Source organism: Aethalodelphis obliquidens, unplaced genomic scaffold, assembly GCF_003676395.1.
Source record: "Aethalodelphis obliquidens isolate GAN/ISIS:26980383/991018 unplaced genomic scaffold, ASM367639v1 scaffold8, whole genome shotgun sequence".
Classification (NCBI taxonomy): Eukaryota; Metazoa; Chordata; class Mammalia; order Artiodactyla; family Delphinidae; genus Aethalodelphis; species Aethalodelphis obliquidens.
Window position 1 is genome coordinate 2446552 of NW_020837952.1, and position 26962 is coordinate 2473513.

At 38.2% G+C, this 26962-nt stretch overlaps 1 protein-coding gene across 3 annotated transcripts in view; it reads right to left on the reverse strand.

Moving 5' to 3' along the window:
• The window catches only part of LIMA1 (LIM domain and actin binding 1), an 83366-nt gene extending 64970 nt beyond the window's left edge, over positions 1-18396 (reverse strand). For 2 of the 3 annotated variants that reach the window (XM_027106248.1, XM_027106245.1), the window contains exon 1: positions 18289-18396. The gene's annotated coding sequence lies outside the window, so the exon portion shown is untranslated. Of the gene's footprint in view, positions 1-15622; positions 15642-18288 lie in introns of those variants that run through there. The other variant, XM_027106246.1, reaches the window with a different exon arrangement.
• Between the last annotated feature and the right edge of the window lie 8566 nt (positions 18397-26962).

Here is a 26962-nt window from a genome sequence, read left to right on the forward strand (position 1 = left end):
TGGCCTTATGATATAGGTCCCAGCTTAGATGACACTTTCCTCCAGATGCTTTCCCTAACCCCGAAGACTAGGCTAAGAGGTTTCTCTTAAGTTTCCAAAGGACTAGACCTACCCCAACATTGATCACACTGTATTTTTTGGATCACATTGTATTTTAACTCTCAGAACAGTGCCTGGCACATGGGTGGGTACTCAAGTATTTGTTAAATGAAGGGAGGTTTACCAGGTATCTGAAATCATTTGTTGGATTCACCTATTTTTATAAACTAGTACTTTGGGGGGGAAAGAAAGTGAAACAAAACAGTGGGTTATGTCTGTTTATTCCGAGATAAATCATTCCAAATAATGGGAAACCAGAGGATATAGCCACCGAAAAAATGGTCTCTAGCATTAAACTCAGGCCTAATAAAACGTAACCTTATCTATACAGATTGTTTTAGTTCACTCCCTCTGTTGGAATATTTCAGGTATTTTCTTACAAATGCTATTTCTTACAAGTAACTGGCTCTTCAGGTAATAAAGCTAAATAGTAATTCTAGAAACTAAAAGAGAGCTAAGATGAGAAATAAAGAGGGGGGAGACTTAATTCAGTAGGTCACTCAAGTGTTCGTAAGAAGCACCCAGGAAGCTTGTTTAAAATACAGATTTCCAGGTCCCATGCCACAATTCTGATTCATTAGGTCTGGAGTAGGGTCCAGGAAGACCACATCTTAACAAGAACCTTGAAGTGATTCTAGTGTTGGAAGTCTCTCCCCATCATATGCTGGAAAGCACTGAAATAAAAAGGTCTAAGATCTATACGTATTCCAAGAAAAATGGAAAAACAGCAGCATAAGATGTTTTTATATTGTTCATTTCAAATTTTGCATTGTCGTTCAAATTTGGCAGTGTAAAAAACATGGCTGCCCTTCAAAGGTTAACTGAGGTTTGGACAAAATGAACCTGGGTCACTGAACTGATAAATTTGTTGCCCATCATCTAGGTTCATCTAGAACTTCCCTGCCTAGATGGCACAAAATTACTGTGCAGGGACTCCCCTCGTGGTCCAGTGGGTAAGACTCCGTGCTCCCAATGCAGGGGGCCCGGGTTCCATCCTTGGTCATGGAACTAGATCCCACGTGCATGCCGCAACTAAGAGTTCTCATGCCACAACTAAGATCCCACGTGCTACAACTATTTCCACATGCCACAACTAAGTTCTCATGCCACAACAACATGAGAACTAAGTTCTCATGCCACAACTAAGATCCCACGTGCTACAATTATTTACAGCCTAAATAAATAAATAAATAAATATATATATATAGTGCAGACCAATAACTCATGATAATAAAATTGAGTTCTTTTTTTTTTCTGAAGATTTTTTTTTAACGGCTTATTTATTTATTTATTTGCCATGCCTCGAGGCTTGTGGGATCTTAGTTCCCTGACCAGGGATCAAACCCAGGCCCACTGCAGTGAAAGCACTGAGTCCTAATCACTGGACCACTGTGGACTTCCCAAAGTTGAATTCTTTTTACTCTTTTTTCTCTAGATTGGTTTGTTGCTGAATTTAAAACGTTGCTTGAGAAAAATATACATGGTTAAAAATACGGTATCTGAATAGAAATTCCAATTTATTATCTACTGAATATGAGGGTAACTAAAATTTATTGAGATGTTAAAGTGAAAGCAAGAAGCCAACAGGCTTGAGCTCTAATCTTTATTTAATCTGCCACTAATTAACACTATCATCTGCTTAACAAGTCATCTCTCAAGGCCTCAATTTCCTCTTGTGTAAAATGAAGGGGTTAAAATAGCCTAGTTTTTCTAACTGCGGGTCACAATTAATGAGTCATGAAATCAATTTTAGGGGGTCAGAACCAGCATGCTTGTTTGTTTATGTTAATGAAAAATGGAATGAAACAGAAAATGTTAGAGTGCATCACACATAGTAGAGATAAATATCCTTTTATACAGCTTTTGTTTCAGTTTGTATGTGTATAAACTGGGTAAGAATGTAGAATAGTTCCCACTGTGGCACGTGGTTAAAAAAAAATTATAGTTCGACAAGTGTCGGCGAGGATGTAGACAAACTGAAACCCTCATACACTGCTGATGGGGATCTAAGATGGTGCAGTTGCTTTGGAAAAGAGTTGGCAGTTCCTCAAAAGGTTAAATATATAATTATCGTATGACCTAGCAATTCCACAATTCCAATCCTAGGTATGTATGTATGTATGCATGTATGTGTGTGTATCTCCAAGAGAAATGAAAACACATATCCACATATAAACTTGTCCACGAATGTTTTTGAAAGTGGAAACATTCCCATTGTTCATCAACTGATGAACAGATAAACAAAATGTGGTTTATCCATATGAAGGTATATTATTCAGCCATGAAAAGTACTGATACATGCTACAACATGGATGAACCTTGAACAAATTATACCAAGTGAAAGAAACCAGTCACAATAGAGTACATATTGTATGATTCCATTTATAGAAGATGTCTAGAAGAGGCAAATCTACAGAAACAGAAAGTAGAGTAGTGATGGCCTACCACTTGGGCGTGGGGGAGAAGGGCTGACTGCTAATGGTTATGGGGTTTTTCCAGGAAGTGATGAAAATGTTGTAAAATGGATTGTGGTGATAGCTGCACAACTCTGTTAATATACCACAAACCATTGAATTTTACACTTTAAATAGGTAAGTTGTATGTTACATGAATTATGTTTCAATAAAACTGTTATTTTAAAAAATTATAGTTTGAAAGTCACTAGACTAGATGACAGATATCACTGAGGTCCCTGAGAATTCTCAGTGTACCCCCATACAGGGCTCACTTCACCCATCCTCCCACAATGGTTATCTGGAGGCAGGGCAGTAAGTTATCATGGAAACACCAACTGACTCCAATTCTGATTCCAGTGCTAACCAGATGCATGGTGACCTCTTTGTACTACCCTCTTCTTCTACGTAAAATGAGGATGATAACCTACCCTACAGGGTTGTTCTAAACATAAAAGGAGATAATAAATGTATACCATGCCTAGCACATAGCTTGAGGTCACAGCCCGATCTTGTCAGTCTCCGTATGCCTCCGTGTCTAAGACACATTCAATAAACATTATTCCAGAGGCTTCATTAACAGGATACACATTTGGGCTTAGTTTACTTGTCACATTGTCTTAACAAGGCCTATGTCATTAGACTCTGATAAAAAATAATTCATAAATGTAATTTTTGCTTCAGCTGTTTGACTTTTTTTTAGTGCAAAAATTACTCTCTTTATAATATTGTAAAATGGAAAGAAATTAGTGGTCTCTTTAAAACATTGAAATTTTAATTACATAATTATTAGAAAAGCTACCCATCTCTTCTCAAATGTTTGTTTTGGGCACTTTGAGCAATTACTTTTTTTTTTTTTTTTTTTTTTTTTGCGGTATGTGGGCCTCTCCCTGTTGTGGCCTCTCCCGTTGCGGAGCACAGGCTCCGGACACGCAGGCTCAGCGGCCATGGCTTACCAGCCCAGCCACTCCGCGGCATGTGGGATCCTCCCGGACTGGGGCACGAACCCGTGTCCCCTGCATCGGCAGGCGGACTCTCAACCACTGCACCACCAGGGAAGCACTGAGCAATTACTTTTTGTAGTTTCTATTCAGAGGTCAAATTAGGGGAAACCCCTGGCGGTCCAGTGGTTAGGACTCCATCCTTGCACTGCAAGGGGCATGGGTTCCATCCCTGGTCGGGGAACTAAGATCCCACAAGCCTCACGGTGTGGCCAAAAAAAAAAAGAAAGTCTATTGAGCACTTGAAATGTGACTAGTTTGTATTGAGATGTTCCGTAAGTGTAAAATACATACCAGATTTTATTTAACAACCTAAATGGGAAAAGAATTTGAAAAAGAACAGATACATGTATATGTATAACTGAATCACTTTGCTGTACACCTGAAACTAACACAACACTGTTAATCAACTATACTCCAATATAAAATAAAAACTTAAAAAAGTCAAATTAGGGGCTTCCCTGGTGGGAGAGTGGTTAAGAATCCGCCTGCCAATGCAGGGGACAGGGGTTCAAGCCCTGGTCTGGGAAGATCCCACATGCCGCGGAGCAACTAAGCCTGTGCGCCACAACTACTGAGCCTGTGCTCTAGAGCACGTGAGCCACAACTACTGAGCCGGAGTGCCTACAGCCCATGCTCCGCAACAAGAGAAGCCACCACAATGAGGAGCCCACGCACTGAGACGAAGAGTAGCCCTCTCTCACTGCAACTAGAGAAAGCCCACACGCAGCAACGAAGAGCCAACGCAGCCAAAAATATAAATAAATAAATAAATAAAAATTTTTTAAAAATCAAATTAAACATTATTCACTTTTTTAGTATAAACGTAACTAAACTGCAAAAAGGATAAGTCCATATATAAGTGTTGGAATGTGCAATCAAATTTTTTTTTCTTTAATTAGGTCAGTAGTTTTCAAAAATAGTTCCAGCAGCCAAGGTGTAATCCATCAGCGTCCCTCCCATTTCCCCACACCGCCACCCTCCTTCACCCTCCTCCTTCCTTCTGGGGAACGTCTCCTCCGCTGGTCTCAACAAACACTTCAAGCTGCCATTTTCTTCACTGTCTAGCTTCCTTGGTCAGAGTGACTGGTCAAAGGATGAGCCTGCTCATCATAATCAATTAGGTGGAAATATACAATATACAAAACAGAAGCCTCTACCTGCTCTTGTCCACCCCTTCTCCCAAGCCAATTCTACTTCCCAAAGGAACCTCTGTCACAGTTTGGAGTAAAGATTTTCTGATATTGCCTATACATGTTAATAACAGCAAACATATAGTACTACGTGTCAGTCACCGTTCTAAGCATTCAGTATACATTATCTCATTTTATCTTCACAACAGCTCATGAGGAAGCTATTATCACTATGCCTATCTTACAAATGAGAAAACTGCGGCACAGAGAAGTTAACACATGTCACACGTGAACACACATTTTTAAAAACTGTAATGGTTTTATGTTGATGTGCTATTCAGTAATTATTTCTTCTTGGACAGCTTCCCACATTAAGATGTACAGATCAGATCTACCTCAACCTTTCAGTACCACATACTATTTCATTCTGCAATAGTTTATGACTTATTGAATGAAGCCCGTGTCAATGAACATTTATGTGGTTTTAGGTTCTTCATTTTTAAGAACAAGACTGCAGTGAACATGCTTCTACTATTGCCTACTTTCAGGTGTGCATCTAAGGTGTAACTTCCTAAAACAGCATTTCATAGGTTCAAAAGACTTATGTATTAAAATTTTTAAGAGACATTTCCAAATGTTCCTCAAAAAAAGTTGCATCAATTTATATATAATTTTGCATCAATGTATATTTGAACTATTAGCTATATGAGAAAGCTTATTCTCTACATCCTTGTCAATGTTGAGCATTATTTTTTTTAAGATTTTTTTTTTATGTGTACCATTTTTTAAAGTCTTTATTGAATTTGTTACAATATTGTTTCTGTTTTATGTTTTGGCTTTTCAGCCACGAGGCATGTGGGATCTTGGCTCCTCCACCAGGGATTGAACGCCCACCCCCTGCACTGGAAGGCAAAGTCTTAACCAGTGGACCACCAGAGAAGTCCCATACTGAGCATTATTAATCACTTTTATTTTTTCCGGTCTGCTAGATATGTGAAAAATGGTACATTATTGTTTTAGTTTTTATTCTTTTAATCATAAGGAAGGTTGAGCATATTTTAAAATGTATATTGGCCACTTAATACACTTACTTTTTGAAACTACATTTATTTTTAAAAGGTCATTTATAAATTGTTTATTATCTCTACAACTTAATTACTTTTTAAATTTGCACAAGGACCTTCTGAATATCATGTGTAACTCCTTGTACAATTCAAATTGCCTCTCACAGCAGCTGTCTTTCCTGGTGTCTGATTCCTATCCAGATCTCATTAATATTCTTTCCAAATAGAAATGTTGCTTCACTATACAGATGAGACCTTCGTTTCTGTAGAGTTCTCTTCTGTAGGGTACCCACCCCTTGATTGCTCATCAATATTCCCAGCACAGCACAACCCTGTGAGAAGTCTGACTGACACTATGTGACAATCCAGGCATTAAGATCACTCTGTGGTTATGCTTCAGCTGCTGCCCTCAACTAGCCAGTGTAAGGCTTCTTAGTCGTGTGAGGGGAAGGGTGCTCTGAATATCAAGATCATCTTTGGAATCTGAATCTCTCATGCAGAGTCCAAACACGTCTAATTTTTCTGAAAAGGGTCCCCTATGATTCCAATGTAAAAACAGCTTTGGGAGTGCAGTTTTGGCTTGATCCTGGGGTCATTAGGCCAGAGCAGGGAGGCAAACATAGACCCTAACCACCCACCATCTAGATGACTGTGTCAGAATCAGGTAAAAGTTTGAGCCACCTTAGCACAGGGATCAGTTATATGCAAAGACATTCATTCCATTTGATCTTATTCACTTAATCCTTAATGATACCATGAAATAAATACTATTCTCGTCTTTCAGAGGAAGAGGCTCAGAAAGGTTAAATAACTTGCTCAAGGTAACACAGCTAGTAAGTGGCAGAGCCAGGATTTGAAAAAGCGTGACAGACCCTAATGTTGGTGCTCTGATGATTTACTGAAAATCACATCCTCCCTGTATCTGGGGGTGGTCTGGGCCACTCTCAAAGTGTCTCAAAACTAGAAATGGAAACGGCTGGGCCACATACCCCAGCCTGTTCCACCTCTAAGTCAATTCTGCCCCAGTTTCTTTCAGCTCAGGTCCACATCTTGAGTCTACCACTTATCTATCTATTTATTTATTTTTTGGCCACACCACCCAGCTTGCGGGATCTTAGTTCCCCAACCAGGAATTGAACCCGGGCCCACTGGCAGTGAAAGCACCAAGTCCTAACCACTGGACTGCCAGGAATTCCCAACCACTTATCTATTAAGTAAAATTAGGAAAATCACTCTAAGCCTTAGTTTCATCATCTCTAAGATGTTCCTTTAGCTTAGTGCTAAAATAAGTGCTTAATAAATATTGACAGTAGTGGTGGTAATAACAATAGCTAACATTCACTGAACATTTACCATGTACTAGATACTGTTTTAATTGTTTTGCAAATGTAAATTTATTAATCCTCATAGTAACACATTCAGAATAGTATTGTCCCACTTTACAGGTGAAGAAACTGAGGCCCAGAGAGGTTAAATAAATCCTAGCTCTTACTTATTTTTTAGAAGGCTGGGATGGAAACAATGATCTCAAGCACAAAGGATAAACCAGAAATGCAGTTCCAATGCACACTGTACTTCATGGTCTACTTATTTTTGTTAAATCAGCAATTTAAAAAAAAGAGCATCTCTGATGTTGTTTCCGAGAAACTGGTAGTTACAACCAGAAAAACTACAGCTGCTCAAAACCCTGACGCCATTTCTCTGCACCAAAAAGTTTAAACCTCTGTCAAATTATACCTTGAAAGGGCCAAATTTTAGGTGTTCTCAACACCTCTGTAAAAACTCTAAGTTGAAGATGATATAATTATCATTTTCTTACATGCTTCTATTACTTTATTCATTCATTTGAATATCTTATCTTCTTGTACTTTTGAAACCCACATTAGCTTTTTACATAATTGTGGTAATCTTCACAAAGCTTATTTAGACAGTTTAAAGAGTAACCCCCAATTATGGCCTTTACAAACTGACTTCAGTCTAAAATTTTTTGGTCGTGAAGAACCGACGAAGAACCTTTCTGATCTTTTTTTTTCCTTTAAATTAAGGAATTACCAGATCTAATCCAATTTTAATTCTCTCTCTTCTCTCAAATCTAATTTGTTACTTATTCACTAGGTTCTTCTTCCCCCTTCCCCCCCAGTTGATAATTAACTCACTGTAAGGACAAACATAGTCCAATGCAGTGAGGTTTTTTTCCCAGTATTTTTTCACACATAGCAAGGAAAATCTCTCCAAGTAAGTAAAAAAAAACCCAAACAAACAAAAAAACCCAAAACAAAACAAAGCCCCCACAGATAATGATGTCAATAACTTCAAATTTAAAGTGAAAATTAGAGAAAAGTATAGTTAACTGGAAAAAGAATATAGAAATTTAGAGTTGACTGAGGCCATTACACAAAACATGGATTTACTCTGAATTCCTGTTTCTTCTTTAACCTTTGTACCATTTCATACTTGAACAGCAGATGCATCAAATATCAGTTCCTGGTACAGTGCAGGAGCTCAATAAATATCTGCTATATGAATGAAAAACAGTATTATCCAAGTTCTCAGTTCCCACATATCTTGACAAAGACCCACCTGCATAATTGAGTGTCTGCCTATGAACTACATACTCCCAGGTCTTGAAAATTACATGCTAATTAAGACAAAGTGACTAATTAAAGAGTCTTCTTTGCAATGTCAAAGCAGAAGAAATATATACACTTATTTAAGAAGGCTGCATCTGTTAAAGATATAACCTCCTTATACCAGTCCTTTGTCCTTAATAATTAATCAAGTTTTCTCCAAATACAGGGCTTCTTAGTTTCACTCCTGGCCATTTCCAGGAAGGGCCTGGCTTCCATTCTTCTTATCTGAAATTTTAGATGATGTATTTTTTTCAGGACTTGCTCAATCTTAAAAGCCAGTTCAGATCAATTTAACCAATCCCTTCAAGTAGGAGAATTAAAACAGGTTTACTGAAAAGTGACTCTTCTCTAGGCAAGTTCTCTAATCTTTCCTTTCTGTAAAAATCTGAGAAGCTAACCCAGAACAATGCTTTAATCAAGGACAAGCATAGCCGAGGCTGGTCACATAAAGAATTACCAAATCACACAGTCACAGAAGTGATACAATTTTGCTACTTATGTGAACCAATGCTATGCATCATATTTCTTAAGGACTGGTTACAAACATATTAATGTTAATGATTTAATTACATTTTAATGTTTACCTTCTAAAATTACATCAAATTATGGTGCTGTTTTTAAAAAGCCATTGAGAGGCATTTATTGAGTAGTGGTCTTTTATTCTCCATGGGAAAGTCAATCAGCTTCTTTGGGTAGGTTTCAGTTTCTTTATCTCAAAAACAGATAATAATTCACAAGGGATGGTTATGAGGATTAAGTGAGAAAATAAAAGTATAACTACTTTGAAAAGTATAAATTGCTATAAAACTATTATAATTTTTAATAAAATTTCAAGCCAGTTTCAAGGAAAAAAATTAGTGGGATTAAAAATTATTCTACCCAATGAGGATAAATTGGAAAAAAATTAGAACTGATTACTTAACATTGTCTGGTTTGACTAGATGTTAACAAGAAACCCCTTGGTTAATTAAGACTGTTGCTAAAAACTTCTCTAATCAATACACTGTCCTATTTCAGGGCATGTAGTAAGTATAATGAAAATAATTTCATCTTTCCTTGAGGATTCTAGGTAGCTTTCTTATTTTTCTCCTAGAGAAGGAAAGCAGAATAAAATTTCTGATTGCTTGAAAATTCTAGTCAGTTGGTTCTAGTTTTGCTATACTTGCTTTTAAAAATGTAATGAGAGCTAATAGACTAGTATTGGCCAGCAGTAATAACCCTGAAAGTAGATGCTGACAGTGGTAGTAAAATAGTGGCCTGGATCCTGGGAACATCTTGGAAAACCTGCACTCAGGTGGAAATGAATCCTGCCTATCACAGTATCCAAACCTTTGTCCTGCTACCTTCAGAAATCCTCAGAGACTGCTACCTGATTTGAACCCTGATGGAAATATCTCAAGCTGTTGTCCATTAAAAAAAAAAAAACCACAACAAAACTTTGGATTGCAAACCAAAACAAGACTTGTTAAAAGAAGTCTCTCTTCAAGGCTCATTCATTCATTCAACAAATATTTGAGCACTTACCATGTGTCAAGCAGTGCTCTATTTGCTCAGGATATAACACTAAAAGTGACAGACAAGGTCTCTGCTCTCATGAAGCTTCCATTCCACTGGGGAAGCTGGACAATTAAACACTGTGATTAGTGCTGTGAAGGAAATACAAAGAGAGTAACTGGAGTGGTGGTAGGAAAGGGGGCAGATACTTTAGATACTGGCCAGGGAAGGCCTCTTTGAGTGAATGACATTTGAGGTGAAACCTGAATGATGGGGAGGAGACAGGCAGCCAGCCAGGTGAAGAGAAGAGATGGGAGAGTTTTCCTGGCAAAGGAAATAGCAAATGCAAAGGCCCTGAGGCAGGAATAATATGGCTAGGGAGTGAGAAGTATGAAATGATGACAGAGCCAGTTTAAATAGGATTTACAAGGAATGGTAGAAGATTTTAATTTTATTCTCAGTGTGATGTGATGTCAAACATTGTTAGACAATAGTGTTTGCAACATGAGATATATTTAATGTATTCTACGAGTATTTAATTGCTTATTACATGTATAATGGTTGCAAAATGAAAAGGAAAGGCAAGGTTCTCACACTTAGAAGGTTTACAATCTATTAAGGAAGCAATAATTCATAAACAGTGACAGCACTAAGGTAAAAAATGAAGTAAAAATAAAGTGCCAACCGAAGCCACTGATTCAAATAGAAGACTTTAGAAAGGGCTTCATTTTTTAAAGTAGCATTTTATTTGAGCTCTTAAGGAAAAAGGATTTAAGGGGGGCGGGGGGGAAGGGGGGAGTCTGAGGCTGTGGGAACTGCATGAGCAAAGGCACAGAGGCAGGAAAGGACAGGGTGGGTCCAGGAAACCGTGAATCATTGTATGGCTACAGTGCCAGGTGGGTGGGTAGTGATGTGAGAGATAAGCCTGGAAAAATAGGCTGTCAGGGTGTGGAAGTTGGGGTCTTCAATGGCATGCAGAGAAATTTAGACTTGATTTACTTGGGCTTTGGTTCCCCTTAAGTATGTAAAAGAATCTCTTCAGGTACTTAAAACTGCAGATTCCCATGCCCCATCCCTCCAGATACATTGATTTGTAAGTCTAGGTGGGACCTAAGAATCTCCTTTTTAAACCAACACCCCAGGTGATTCTGAGACAGATAATCAGGAAACCATACTTTGAAAATCAGTGTTCTATTTTTTTATGACAAGTCTGGACTGAAAGGGAAAAACTGAAGCCAACTCTAAGGATTGCTCAAGAACTCTAACAAAAAAGGGGGAGCTGAATTAGAAGAGCCATTATCACTGTTGGGATAGTATCAACCAAAGCTGGTGATTAAATGTGGGAGGAGAGAAGGACGGAAGTGTTCAACACAACTTCTATCCTTGTCCCTAGGGAAATTAGGTGGACGCAGGTACCTGGTGCAGAGGGACCATCCACATGGTCTACCAGGTGTTGGAAATATGGATCTGGGCTCAGAAGATATGCAAAGGCACTAAACATACTGGTTAGGTACTCCAAAGTAAATTCAAGACAAATTAAAGAATATAAAAAGTAAAACCATAAAATTTAGAAGGAAATTGAAGTGAATACTTAACCCATCTCTGGATGGCAAAAGACTTCTGAACATAGAAGCAACAGAAAAATCCCAAAGAAAAAGATTTATAGATAAGAAATAATATACCATGTACGAAATTAAAATAACTAAACATTTGACCATAGAACAAAGAATTAATATTCTTAAAACGAAGAGCTTATATGGGAATTCCCTGGTGGTCCAGTAGTTAGGACTCAGCGCTTTCACTGTCAGGGCCAGGTTCAAACCCTGGTTGCGGAACTAAGAGTCAAAGACAAACAAACAAAAAACCGAAGAGCTTATACAAATCACAAAGAAAAAAACACTAAGAATAGTTTCTGTATGGAATAGGGGAAGTTATTAAATAACTTGGCTTGGTAGCTTAAACATCTTGTCATAAAGAGACTTGCTTTATATGCACTAGAGATGATCGGGCTTTGTGGCATAGATCAGCAGGGCTCTTTCGATGTACTTTACCAGGTAATCAAGTGTCAACCTACGGGAGTGCCTAAAAATACCGACTGTTGTAATTTCTATTGTCTTGAGAGTACAAATACATTAAATTGCCCCCAAGCTCCACTAAGCCTTGACACCCCTAGGGAAACTGCCTTTATTGCATCCAGTCTTTCCTTGGCTCTATGTATTTAAAATGTGTGCCGGGTTAGGGATGGGACAGAAAATAATTTCACAATGTCTAGTGAGCAGTGGTTCATAAGTCATCCTTTCGATACATAGGTTGTATGGATTTTGGGATCAATAGCCCAATCCTCTCATTTTACAGATGAGGCTCAGAGAAGATGAATGACTTGCCCAAGATCATCTAAGTGGCTGGTTCCCAACACTAAGTTGGGAATCCTGACTCTTAAGCCAGCACCCTTTCCATTTTGCGGTGCTGCTCCATCCATCACAAGCTCTGGATTCTCAAAATAATGGACATGTAAAACACCATAATGTCAACTTCTATACACTTTCCGCTTTAATCACTCCACTCATTCAGTTTGGCCTAATAAAAACCTGTACTCCCTCCCCCAAAGCCCCAAATAAATGAAAGAACTCCAAACAAACAAATAAAAAACATAATTAAAATATTAAGACATTTGGGCTTCCCTGGTGGCGCAGTGGTTGGGCGTCCGCCTGCCAATGCAGGGGACACGGGTTCGTGCCCCGGTCCGGGAGGATCCCACGTGCCGCGGAGCAGCTGGGCCCATGAGCCATGGCCGCTGAGCCTGCGCGTCCGGAGCCTCTGCTCCACGGCGGGAGGGGCCACAGCGGTGAGAGGCCCGCGTACCGCAAAAAAAAAAAAAAAAAAAATTGAGACATTTAAAAATGGGAACAAATTAACCAAAAGACAATTCACAGAAATGGAAATGAAGGTATGAAAAATGTTCACTCTCACTAGTAATTAGAGAAATACAAATTAAATCACTTTTGCTTATCAAATTAGTAAAGATAAAAAAATAAGATTCAGTGTTAACGAAGGATGCACTAAGAGGCCCTCACAATCACCATAGGTGAGAATATTGATCTAGTCCTTATGAAAACACAATTTGACAGCAGTACTTTTTAATTTTCATGCCCTTTGACCCAGTAATTAAACTTCTGGGAATCTAACCTAAGGAAATAATGAGTGATTCGTACAAAGATTTATGCATAAATTTGTTCTCAGTTTTTTCACTTATTAATAATGGTGTAAAAATCAAAACATCCAAGTACATAGTTAAATTTTGCAACATCAATACAATAGGGTATTAAACATCCATTAAAATTGTTTTCAAATAATTTTGATGCCATGGAAAATCATGGAATAATGTAAAGTGGAAAAGCAGATACAAAACTCTATCTACTGTAATAAAATGAACCCAGTTACCTGTGTGTTTATGTGAGTGTGTTTGTGTGTATCAAATGAAAAAAAAAAAAGACTGAAAGGAAATACACCAAACAGTACTTCTCTGCAGAACAGATTATGGACTATTTTGTCTCCTTCACAATTTATTTTTTTCCCAGGTTTTCTGTAACTAGCATATATAATTCTTATTTTCAAAATATGTATGGATGTTTGTATATGTGAAAATAAAACAAGAATTATATATATAATATGAAAAGAGGTTTTAAAGATGATTAATTTGTAAATCACTCACATTCAGGTATCAGTTGAAGTCATGGAAATAGATCAGATTGCTCGGGGAGAGAGTATAAGGAGAACAGGATGCTGGACAGGTCATGGCCAACACACACATTTAAGGGGCAAAAAGACTGTGAATTAATGAAGGAGCATGGAAGGAAATGGTTAGATGGAGAACCAGATAGAGTCACATCAAGAAAGCCACATGAAAGTGGACAGAAAAGTTGTCCACCTGGTCAAATGTTGTCAAGTGACGAGGAGGAGGCCAGTGACAGGGCCATTAGAGGGAAATCACTGGGTACTACGCATGGACAGATCAGTTTCCTCTAGTGCTGGTGGTGGAAATCAAATCTGAGCAAATATTACCTGTTCAATAAAATTGACTGTGAGGAAAAGAAGTCCTGTGCTTAAATTATTTGCTTAAGCTTCAGTTTATGGGGGAAAAAGGTTGTGGAAATCTAAAACCAAGTAAAAGCATATCAGGATGACTAATCTATGGGTAATGAAACAAAAATTGGCAATACTTTGGTGTACAAGAAAAAACATGTTTGAGGGATTGTAAAGTTTCCATTTAGTGAGCTCCATTATAGGATAAATATGGGAGAAAACAGCTCCACACTTGTTACCAGAAGTACAAAAAAGCTATTATCTTTTTTCCCCAAACATGCAAGTTCTTAGTTTCAGAGTAGTATTAAAGAAATTCTTTAAAAATAAAAATAATGTAAAATTTCATAGCATCATGTTAACTTTTTTTTTTTTTTGGCCATGCCGCACGGCTTGTGGGATCTTAGTTCCCTGAACAGGGATTGAACCTGGGCCCTCGGCAGTGAGAGTGTGGAGCCAAGGAATTCCCCATGTTAACTTCTTATGACTGGACATGTGAAGTTTCTGGAAACATTTTCAAATATAAAGAAATCATCTGACATGTTAAATAATGGATTTATTGTTGGGTCAAACCTTGTCCTGTTTATGAAAAGAGGTCTGCATTAGCACAATAACTTGACTGAGTCTCAAGGACTTTCCCTCCAGCCACAGAATAAACAAATCAGTATAGCCCTACCAAGAGTACCATTTACCATAGAATCTCAATTCCACAACCATTAAGTAGAAACTACTCAACTTACAACCGCTCATTTGTTACTAAAGAACCTTGAAGAGTCTGTGTTAACTAATTTAACATCACCTGGAGACTACTGTACACAATCCAAAATAAAGTACTTAAACTTCCTATCAAAAAACATACAGTGAAAGACCATACCAACCTTAAAAAAAAAAAAAAGTCTTTTCTTATGGAAATTCCTGACTTAGGAACCAAGGCACACTTTTTCCTATCTGCAGAAAGAGTACAATTCCAATCTCAGTGAAAGTCGCCTACTTATGAGTGTATGGAATTTAGAATGCCTGAAAACTAGTTTTGCTGTCAACATAAATAATGACAAATTCTCCCAATTTGTGGTTAGGTGGTCTTTTATGGCAAAGATGTCTAATGATCTCCCACACTCTCAACATTCTTTTGTGTCTGTGTTGTATATATGTCTTTGATGAACCTTTCTGATACAGAAGCTCTAAATGTTGAAAAATACCAGAGGAGGGACTTCCCTGGTGGAGCAGTGGTTAAGAATCCACCTGCCAACGCAGGGGACACAGGTTCAAGCCCTAGTCCGGGAAGATTCCCACATGCCGCAGAACAATTAAGCCCGTGAGCCACAACTACTGAACCTGTGCTCTAGAGCCTCAAGCCACAACTACTGAAGCCCGTGCACCTAGAGCCTGTGCTCCATAACAAGAGAAGCCACCGCAATGAGAAGCCCGCGCAACGCAATGAAGAGTAGACCCTGCTCGCCACAGCTAGAGAAAGCCCGTGTGCAGTAACGAAGACCCAATGCAGCCAAAAATAAATAAATAAATTTATTTTAAAAAAAAGAAAGAAAAATACCAGAGGAAATCCAGATATTTGAAACCCTAAGAGGAACAATAATTAAAATTTGTACTTGAAAACATAAGTAAACAACAAAATCATTGTAGATACACAAAATACATGCAAATACCTACTGTCTTTCCAAAAATTCCTGGTGGGACCACTTTCCTAGAGCGTGAACAGAGAGAAACAATGTCAAAGGAGGTAAGAAATGTGTTCATCAAGTACCATGGCTCATTGCCAAATGAAACAACCATCATCTGTATTATTAACTCAAAATCTCTATTTTATTTTTTTTAACATCTTTGTTGGAGTATAATTGCTTTACAATGTTGTGTTAGTTTCTGCTGTATAACAAAGTGAATCAGCTATATGTACACATATATCCCCATATCCACTCCTTCTTGTGCCTCCCTCCCACCCTCCCCATCCCACCCCTCTAGGTGGTCACAAAGCACTGAGCTGATCTCCCTGTGCTATGCAGCTGCTTCCCACTAGCTATCTGTTTTACATTTGGTAGTGTGTATATGTCCATGCCACTCTCTCACTTCGTCCCAGCTTACCCTTCCCCCTCCCCGTGTCCTCAAGTCCATTCTCTACGTCTGCGTCATTATTCCTGTCCTGCCCCTAGGTTCATCAGAACTATTTTTTTTTTAAATCTCTATTTTAAAAATGAAAAACATAATCATATAGAAAGGACTGTGGCATGTTCATCCTCTATATACTAGAACACTGGCACACTGTAGGCAGTTACTAAATGCCTGCAGTTTATGAAGAACACTGCAGACTACCACAGACTTCAGATCATTAAAATGCTGCAAAGAATCTTCAAACATTTCTGACCCTTTCCTCCTCCACCCTGTCCCCTGCTCCAAAAAAAAAAAGAAAAGAAAAGAAAGAGAAAGAAAGAAAGAAAAAGACATTTTGAGGGTACCTTAGCAAGAAAAAGTATCCTCTGTCATCAAGATGTGCTGTTAATAGAATTGTTTTCACTTCTGAAGCTTTCTTTTCTTATAATTATTAGGTGGTTAAAATTTGGCCCACCTTTAACCAGAATCTGGAACAAAACTTGAATGTACCAAGCTAAACAAAGTTACACAATGGACCAAGTTTTACAAAATGGCACTGCTTTGCTAATGTTGCCAATACACTATTCTCTTCCCAGAGGCTCTAGAGTTCAGGGACTACATGATAACAACACTTCTAGGCCCAATTCAGAACTGTGAAAATAGCTCCACCAACTATTTACTGAACTACATAGAATTAATGACAAGTCCTAATCCCATTATCAAAAGGCCATAATGTTGACAGAACATAAGGTAAGGAATATGACTGACACAAATACATGGACTGAAGAGAATCACTCACTATTGCTCAAAGGTTTTTGTTATTGTTGTTGTTTATTTTGTTTTGTGTTCAAGGAAAAGCAGAAGAGGGAATTTTTTAAAAACTGTATTCTCTGTGCTCCTACAGCACTCTGGGTTGATCTCTAGTATAGCACTGGCCTCACTAATACTCTAAGTTGTATCTATTGACCTGCCTAACCCATTTGATTTTAAGCTATTTTAGAGTAAGAACATTTAGAACTTTGAATCCGCAGGACTGACAATACAAGAGGCACTCAATAAATGTTTTGTCCAAAAAAAAAGAAATGAATTCTTAAAGTGATTACCTAGTACCATGTTATGTGTTGTTCTATCAATGCAAAACAAAGAAATACATATGTACACACTCGTTTTTGAAGGTCTACCTAAAACATGATCATCCTTCTTCCAGGCTATAACTCCACAGGAGCTTAGGAAATGCTCATTGAGGGTCATCTTCTTTTGTGCCTACATCAGACCTCAGAAGAAAGTGTTATTTCATGGTTTCTAAAATACTTATTTGTGAATAGTATTAATAACTATGCAAAGGAAAAGTATTCCATTTAACCACTTAAATCAAGAGCAAAAGAAAGAACACCTAATGCAAAAGAAGACCTCTGCCCTTTTAAAGGGTCACTGTCTTAACGGCTGATAACTCCCTAATTATCTTTGACTAACTTGAAAAGTCAAGTCAATAGAACCATCTGGATTAGGCAGACTTCTGAAAACTGGAATTAGGTGAAAGATAACAGTATTTCAAATATCTCTCACCAGGATTGTAAGCACCAGTAAGGAGGTAAGGAAGGGTGCCAGATGGTTAGCTCCTAGCACCTACAGCTTCAGGCTTAGTAGGTGTAGCCAGGGGTGTACAGTTACCTTATATTAACACCTACGTATTGACAGGTGCCATATGTACACGATAGCGATTCTGGGGTGACACATCCAGCTGTAAGGACTGCTATATTATCAACATATCTCAAAAGGCTGAATGGAAGGGGAGAAAAATCGAAGAGGGAGGGAATGGCTAAAAATGGAGAATGGAAAAGAGCAGTTGAATTATTAGAATATTTCCCTGGGAGACTATTTTGAATTCTGATGAACTGCCGCTTTCCTCCACCACACCAAAAAAGTATATATTGTTACATATAGTTAGAAAGGAGTGTTCCAGTTGGAAGAGGAGGGGATCCTATCAGTTCCCGCCCTCAGGCAGCAAAAGCTCCGCTCTACATAATTACTCCAACCCCAGCGCAGTACACAGAAGTGAGGAAAGAGCAAAGGATCAGCAGCTCCTCCACTCCCTCTCTCGAGGGGGAGGGGTTCACGCTCCTTGTGTTCCCCCCACCCCCAAAAGTCCCGGGAGAAAGAGGGTGTGGAGGGAATTCGAGGTCTCCGCGCACTCTCCGGCTGTGGAGGATGTGGAGAAAGAAGGCCCTTACCTGGCTAACAGTGGTCTTTTCTCTGCGCTGCTACCAGCCCTGGTACGGGTCCCTGGCGCTTTGCCTTGCGCACCTGTCGCGACCCAGCTGCAACACCTACAGCTCCCTGCGGCCCCGCCCCGGTCCGGCTCAGAGCCCCGCCCAAGACCCCGCCCACCGACGCGGGGGCGCGCACGTCAGACCGTGTCCCGCGCGGCCTCGGGGAGAGCGTGCGCGCCGCCGGCTGCGTGCTCCTCCTCACGGCTGCTCGCGTTGCTCTGCGGTGCGGCGTCGGCGTGGTGAGGGGCGTGGCTGCTTTTTCCAGGGCCCGTGTCTCGCCCTTTGTTCTTTGAGGGGGTCTACGCACTTGCACGACGTAGAGTTCTGTGCTTCTGTACTTTGGCTTTAACCTGCTGACTCAGAGCTTTCAGTTTGACTCAAGAGCGATTAGGAGATTTGTCCTAGGTTCAAGTGTAGGCCAGTCACCAACCAGGTTCCTGGTGCTTTTGGGGTAAGTTCTGTGCAGGGAGGGTGTTCTAGAGGAGGCCATGGGGTGTAGTGGAAAGAGCTTTAAATTCATCCTGGTTCCACCGCTTGAAGTTCAAGTCGCCTCACCTCACTAGAGCAGAATTTCTTCATGTAAATGAAGGGGTTGTACAAGGGCAGGTCTCCAAGTTCTCCAGCAGCTCTAGCCCTTATCATTCCTTCATTTAGAGCTGTGCCCTAAAGGTTTAGAGTACGTTGGGAGGCCTAGCACTTGGCCATCCTGCCCGCACATTTTGCCCCAGGTACGTGTGGCTGTATGAGGGCCCTTCGAGAATGTCCTTTCCTTTTCCTTTGCCTGCGCCCCACGTGTAGTAAGGTTTCAAACCACAAGTTTTCTTAAGCTTTTCAGAATTCATGTAGGTCGATAAGCACTATATGGGGCTCGTGGTAGTAAACACCTGTATTTACACTTCCTAAAGCAGTTAACGAAGATTTCTAATCAATTTCCAACGGCAGATGATGGGTAGACCAATCAGTTGTTTTCTTATTCCTTCAGATACCCAGCCCAGACTAGGTATTTTGAATAGGTATCAAGCATCAAGACTCATATTCCCGTGCTGCCTGCCAGTTTTGTTAGAGACTTGTGGCAAATATATAGGATGGTACTGCAGAAAATGCATTCTATTACCTGTGGAGTTCCCCTAGTATATATCACTCCCCCTTTTTTTTTTTTTTTTTTTTTTAAACAAGCCAATAAAGGCCGTTATTCTCTGCTAAGAAGCCGAACCGGAGTCAGAAATTTGCACCTAGATTTGAATCTTGACTCAGCCACTTGTCAGGCAAATTACTCCTTGTTCTCCTGGCCTCTTGAAAATAGAGCTAGTAGTACACCACAGCTGGCTTTTACCAGTTTGCAAGGCTGATTGCTATTTGGGGGGGGGGGATTTTATGAGCTAGTTGTTAAGCATAACCACTATTAAAATCAAATTATAGGGCTTCCCTGGTGGCGCAGTGGTTGAGAGTCCGCCTGCCGATGCAGAGGACCCGGGTTCGTGCCCCGGTCCGGGAGGATCCCACATGCCGCGGAGTGGCTGGGCCCGTGAGCCACGGCCGCTGAGCGTGCACGTCCGCGGCCTGTGCTCCGCAGCGGGAGAGGCCGCAGCGGTGAGAGGCCCGCGTACCGCAAAAAAAAAAAAAAACAAGTTATATAAATTAACAAATATGTTAAAAACAGGTAATAAATACTCAAAACGTCACTTTTTTTTTTTTTTTTGCAGTACGCGGGCTTCTCACTGCTGTGGCATCTCCCGTTGCGGAGCGCAGGCTCAGCGGCCATGGCTTACGGGCCCAGCCGCTCCGGGGCATGTGGGATCCTCCCGGACCGGGGCACGAACCCATGTCCCCTGCATCGGCAGGCGGACTCTCAACCACTGTGCCACTAGGGAAGCCCTCAAAACGTCACTTTTTTAAACTTCATTTTACTAATTACTCTTAAGGTTGTCTATGGTATCTGTAGGATGGAAATACTATATTATGCTGTATGTGTTTCTGTCCAACTTTGTTCATGTTTGTATGTTTGTCACATATGTAGCATGAAATTGGCTGCAATAGGAGTATTTACACCATGGAAATTGGCAAATGCTACAAATCAGGGCTTGGCTTATTGTTTTGTTGATTTTCTAGACCAAGTGTTTGCAATTTTTTCTGTAAACAGCCAATTAGTAAATATTTAAGGCCTTCTAGTACATATGGTCTTTGTCACAACTGCTCAACTCTTACATTAAAAGTGGGCATGGCTATGTTCTAATAAAGCTGTATTTATAAAAACAGGCAGTAGGCTAGTGGAGAAAATATTAATAATGCAGAACTAAACAATGTATCACATCTGTGGCCTTGACGTTGTGAGTAGCACAAAAGGTTAAGAAAGTATTGTTCCAGTATTCAAAAACTGTCATCCAGTTCAGTAAAGAAGTTGCTTACGTCATTGACATATGCATGAAGTTCCAACAGTGAAGTTCACTGTTTTGCTTTTTTCTTACTACTTAATTAAACAAAAATATCAGTCAGCATCCATGTCCAAACTACAATGATGTGAGCATCTTTTTTGCTGAATCAAATCATAATCAAGATTTTTTACTTTTTAGGATTCATCGTTATACTATTACAGTTGGGTCTTACTGTAGAACATAATCAAGAATTTATTCATAGTCTGATTTTGTGAGATATTGTTGAAAAAAAATTAAAACTGATAGTAGATATTCAAGAAATAGCAAGTCACACTGAAGGTATAGGTAAACACCGAAAAGCACAGTTAGTATTTTTGTTTAAAATTCATACTAAAGACTCCATTAAAACACAAAGTCTGTTGTGTTTCTATACAGTAGCAATGAACTATCAGAAAGAGAAATGAAGAAAATAATCCCATTTACAACTGCATCAAAAAGAATAAAATACTTAGGAATAAATTTAATCAGGAAGGTGAAAAACCTATATATTGAAAACTATAAGACATTAATGAAAGAAATGGAAGAAGACACAGATAAATGGAAAGATAGTCCATGCTCATGGATTGGAAGAATCAATATTGTTAAAATGTCCATACAACCCAAAGCAATCTACAGATCAGTGCAATTCTTATCAAAATCCCAATGGCATTTTTCAAAGGAATAGAAATAATCCAAAATTTGAATGGAATCAAACAAAACAAAACAAACAAAAAACCTGAATAGCCAAAGCAATCTTAAGAAGAACAAAGCTGGAGGCATCACACTCCCTGACTTTGTATTATAAAGCTATTGTAATTAAAACAGTATGGCATTGGCCTAAAAACATACGCATAGATCAGTGGAACAGAATAGAAAGCCCAGAAATAAACCCATGCATATATGGTCAATTAACATATGACAAAGTTACCAAGAATATGTAATGGGGAAAGGATAGTCTCTTCAGTAAATGGTGTGGGGGAAGCTGTCTTACACCATAAACAAAAATTAACTCAAAGGGATTAAAGACTGGAATGTAAAACCTGAAACCATAAAACTACTAGAAGGAAAAATACAGGCAGTAAGCTCCTTGACATAGGTCTGGTGATGATTTTTTGAATCTGACACCAAAAGCAAAAATAAATAAGTGGGACTATATCATCCTAAAAAGCTTCTGCACAGCAAAGGAGACCATCAACAAAATGAAAAGGCAACCTACTGAACAGGAGATAATACATATCTGATAAGGAGGTAATATCCAAAGTCTATAAAGATACAACTCATACAACTCAATAGCAAAGAAAAAATCCAATTAAAAAGTGGTAGAAGATTTGAATAGACATTTTTCAATAGAAGACATACAGAAGGTAAACAGGTACATGAAAAGATGCTTAACAGCGTTAATCATCAGGGAAGTGCAAATCAAAACCACAATGAGATATCAAAAGCTCACACCTGTCAGAATGTCTGTTATCAAAAAGACAAGAAATAACAAGTATTGGTGAGGTTGTGGAGAAAAGGGAACCCTTGTACACTGCTGGTGGGAATGTAAATTGGTGCAGCCACTGTGGAAAACAGTATGAAGATTCCTCAAAAAATTAAAAATAGACACTGTATAGTACAGCAATTCTACTTCGGAGTATTTATCCAAAGAAAATGAAAACACTCAAAAAGACATATGCACCCCCATGTTTATTGCAGCATTATTTACAAAAACCAAGATACGGAAACAGCCTAGGTGTCTATCAATGGATGGATGGATAAAGAAAATGTGGTATACATACAATGGAATATTATGCACCCATGAGAAAGAATGACATCTTACCATTTGTGAAAAGATGGATTGAACTTGAGGGCATTATGCGAAGTGAAATAATACAGAAAAAGACAAATACTGTATGATCTCTCTTACATGTGGATCTTTAAGGGAAAAAAAATGAAAAAACAAGTTCATAGATATAGAGAGCAGATTAATGGTTGCCAGAGGTGGGAATAGGGGACAAATGGGTGAGGAGGGTCAAAAGGTTAAAAAAAAAAAAGATGTAAACCAGGCATATATATGCATATTTATATATACACATATTTTTATATATACTAATGTATATGACATAGGTATATAATATATATAAAAACACAGATGCGTACCTTTTATTTCTAAAATAATGGAAACAAAATATCACTTTCTAAATCTTTTATGTGAAACCAAATATTAGCATATTCTTAGAAGTTTGCATTAAAAAAATTAATACCAAAAGCTAAGAATACCATCTGTGACTTATTTTTTCCCAGCTCTACATTTATAAGCAGGGTACAAAATATTGTTTTAGCTAATTACAATGTAATAAAAAAATTTTAATTAAAAAATAAAATGTATGCTATTTCTAAAATCATATTAAAATTATTTAAAAAAATTTTGTTAACGCCCAAGTAGTATTGTGAATTTTACTAACTTAAAATTATTTTTCAGATCCAGATCCCTAAAATGCCAAAGTAACAGAGTGACTTATTAAGTTTTTTAAATCTGATGAAGTTTAAAACAGACACAGAAAATGATAGGAGTGAAAATTGTAGGATACCTAAGCTAATGGAAAAAAATTTCAAAGTTGTTGAACAACTAGTCATTGAAGAAACACCATCATGGTTAGCAAAGGAGGTAGATAACCTTGTGCTTCCAGATTGTTGGAACGAAAAGACAAGTGTTTATGTTTTCAGAGCAGTACAAATTGCTTGAAATAAAAGAACATAAACTAATATACAAGGATTGTTTGATATTTCAGTGTTAGGGAGGGAGAGAAGAAAAGCATGTTCATATGTCCAAGGAATGGAGGGCATATGGAGTAACCCCAAATGGTACTAATAAAACTACTAGGCACACTTTTCTGAAAAAAAAAAAATTAAGGAATATGATTTTTCCTAAAGACTACTAAAATTCACGATTTGTTAAAAGAATCAACTAATGACTCAATTTCCAATTTAATGTATAAACTAAATTAAAAAAATATTGATACTATCATAGATGTTTTTAATACTCTTCACAGTTTAGTAAAACATAGTAGACCTTTATCTGATAGTGAGGGCAGCAATAAAGTTGAAAGAGGAGAATGGAATAGACACAGACAATTGTTTACATGCAACAAGAACAGCAGACCATATTGCAAAAGAAATTATATGAAGATATTTAAGAATATTATAGAAGAGAATGCCAAATAGGTACTATAATTGATCAGGCATCTACACGTTTGAAGAAAAGAGCCTAGTGATTTATCTGCAGTGCACAGTTGAATCAATTTCTGTATTGGTAATTGTATTTGTTGCTTGTGTCAGCCACAACAGAGTGTATTTCTAATACATTATTGTCTACTTTAAATGATTGTGGCCTTGATAATATTTGAAAGCAAACTTAATTGCATTTTGTTCTAATGGTGCTTGTACAATAGTGGAAAGGAAGTCTGGAATAGCTGCAAATTTGTTAGAAAATTTTCCTGAAGCCATTATTTGGCACTAAGTCATCAATTGCAATTCAGTATCTGAAATGGAAGTCAATTGTTTAAAAATATTCTGGATAAAATTTATTCTATTTATCACCAATCTAACAAAAATAAAATTGATTGGAAACTGTAGCTAAAGAACTTGAAATTGAGATTATTAAAACTGGTCTATAACACCACATTGTAAATCAACTACAATTAAAAAAAAACCTGATCTAGTACTGAGATTGAGATGGGTGGCATGTAGTTTACAAACTGCCACTGCTGTATGTCAGGCATATACTTCATCATATATACATTTTTCTCATTCTTTTTATTCTGGTTTGGCAAAGAGATTAGCTAAGATTACTTTCTTACAAGACCTTGTTTGTTTGTTTTTTTTGAATTTTATTTTATTATTATTTTTTTATACAGCAGGTTCTTATTTGTTATCTATTTTATACATATTAGTGTATACATGTCAATCCCTATCTCCCAATTCATCACACCACCATCCCCACCACCCCCCACTCTCCCCTCTTGGTGTCTGTACGTTTGCTCTCTACATCTGTCTCTATTTCTGCCTTGCAAACTGGTTCATCTGTACCATTTTTCTAGATTCCACATATATGCGTTAATATACGATATTTGTTTTTCTCTTTCTGACTTACTTCACTCTGTATGACAGTCTAGGTCCATCCACGTCTCTACAAATGACCCACTTTTGTTCCTTTTTATGACTGAGTAATATTCCATTGTATATATGTGCCACATCTTCTTTATTCATTCATCTGTCGATGGGCATTTAGGTTGCTTCCATGATCTGGCTATTGTAAATTGGGGTGCATGTGTCTTTTTGAATTATGGTTTTCTCTGGGTATATGCCCAGTAGTGGGATTGTTGGGTCATATGGTGATTCTATTTTTAGTTTTTTAAGGAACCTCCATACTGTTCTCCATAGTGGCTGTATCAATTTACATTACCACCAACAGTGCAAGAGGGTTCCCTTTTCTGCACACTCTCTCCAGCATTTGTTGTTTGTAGATTTTCTGATGATGCCCATTCTAACTGGTGTGAGGTGATACCTCATTGTAGTTTTGATTTGGATTTCTCTAATAATTAGTGATGTTGAGCAGCTTTTCATGCACCTCTTGGGTATCTGTATGTCGTCTTTGGAGAAATGACAAAACCTTGTTTTTTAAAATTTATCTTTGGCTGCATTGGGTCTTCGTTGCTGTGTGTGGGCTTTCTCTAGTTGCGGCGAGCAGGGCTACTCTTCATTGCAGTGTGTGGACTTCTCATTGTGGTGGCTTTTGTTGCGGAGCACGGACTCTAGGTGCACAGGCTTCAGTAGTTGTGGCACGTGAGCTCAGTAGCTGTGGCTCGGGCTCTAGAGCGCAGGCTCAGTAGTTGTAGTGCATGGGCTTAGTTGCTCCGTGGCATGTGGGATCTTCCCAGACCAGGGCTTGAACCTGTGTCCCCTGCATTGGCAGGCGGATTCTTAACCACTGCAGCACCAGGGAAGCCCAAGACCTTGTTTTAATGATTGATATTCTTTGAAATTTTTCATTACTTTCAATTGCATTGCAATGAAGATCAACTACTAGTCAGAAAGTTAAAAAAAATTAAGTGTGTCATAAAAGCTTTAGAAAATTTAAAATTGGTATTAGAAAGCATGAATCTCATGTCAGAGATTTAAGTCAGATAAGTTTAAAGACGTTCCATTTATTTTTTTCAACTTTTTTTTTTTTTTTTGACTGCACTTCATGGCCTGTGGGATCCTAGTTCCCCCACCAGGGATCGAACCCACACCCCCTGCTCTGGAAGCACAGAGCCTTAACCACTGTACCGCCAGGGAAGTCCCAAGACATTCCATTTAATAAAAATAAATTTGAAGCTCTGCCTAGAAATGTGTTACTAAAAAGTAATGAATTTATGTCTTTTATTAGAAACAAAGCATTTTGAATTATTTTGATTTATTAGAACCATCTCCTTGGCCTTGTGAGGAACTAACTTCACAGTGGATCGCTGGTAGGGGGAAATTGTATTATTTAAGTGAAATTTTAAACATGAACTTTTCAGGGATTTGTAGATAATAATGTAGAATTAAACAATGTTACACTCCCTGCGACTATTCAAAAAGCTAAAAAAACCCCCACTATTGCAGTCAATAGTGCTAAAGCTGAAAAAAGCTTCATTTTAATGAATTTGTACCAGGTGAGAAATGGTAGTTCAGTAGTAGGTCATGTATCAAATTTAATGACAAGAAATTTATTGGGAAAAGAGTTAGCAGATTGGGATCATCAAATGATGGTTATACCATGACCCTTTGCTTTTCTCCTGTGTTGGGTCCTTCGTTTCTTCACTCCTGATTTCTCAACATTTGCACCACTGACATTAATTATTTATTCTTTATTGTGAGGCACTATCCATATTCATATGTGTAACTAATTCATTTTTAAATGCTTTGAAGTATTCCATTGAAACATATATCACTGCTGGATATTTTCATTATTTCCATTTTTTCACTTTATAAACAGTGTTAAAAGGACATCCTTGTACTTATATGCTAGAATTGCTAGGTATATGCCTCCAGTTTATCCTTCCATCTGTAGTGTGAGATCTCATTTCTCTACATCCTTGCCAAAAGTTGGTATTAACAGACATAAATCTTTGCCAGTTTGATGGGTATGGAATGACAGTATCATTGGTTTAATTTGTACTTGTCTAATTGATAACAAGAATAAATATGTTTTTTCA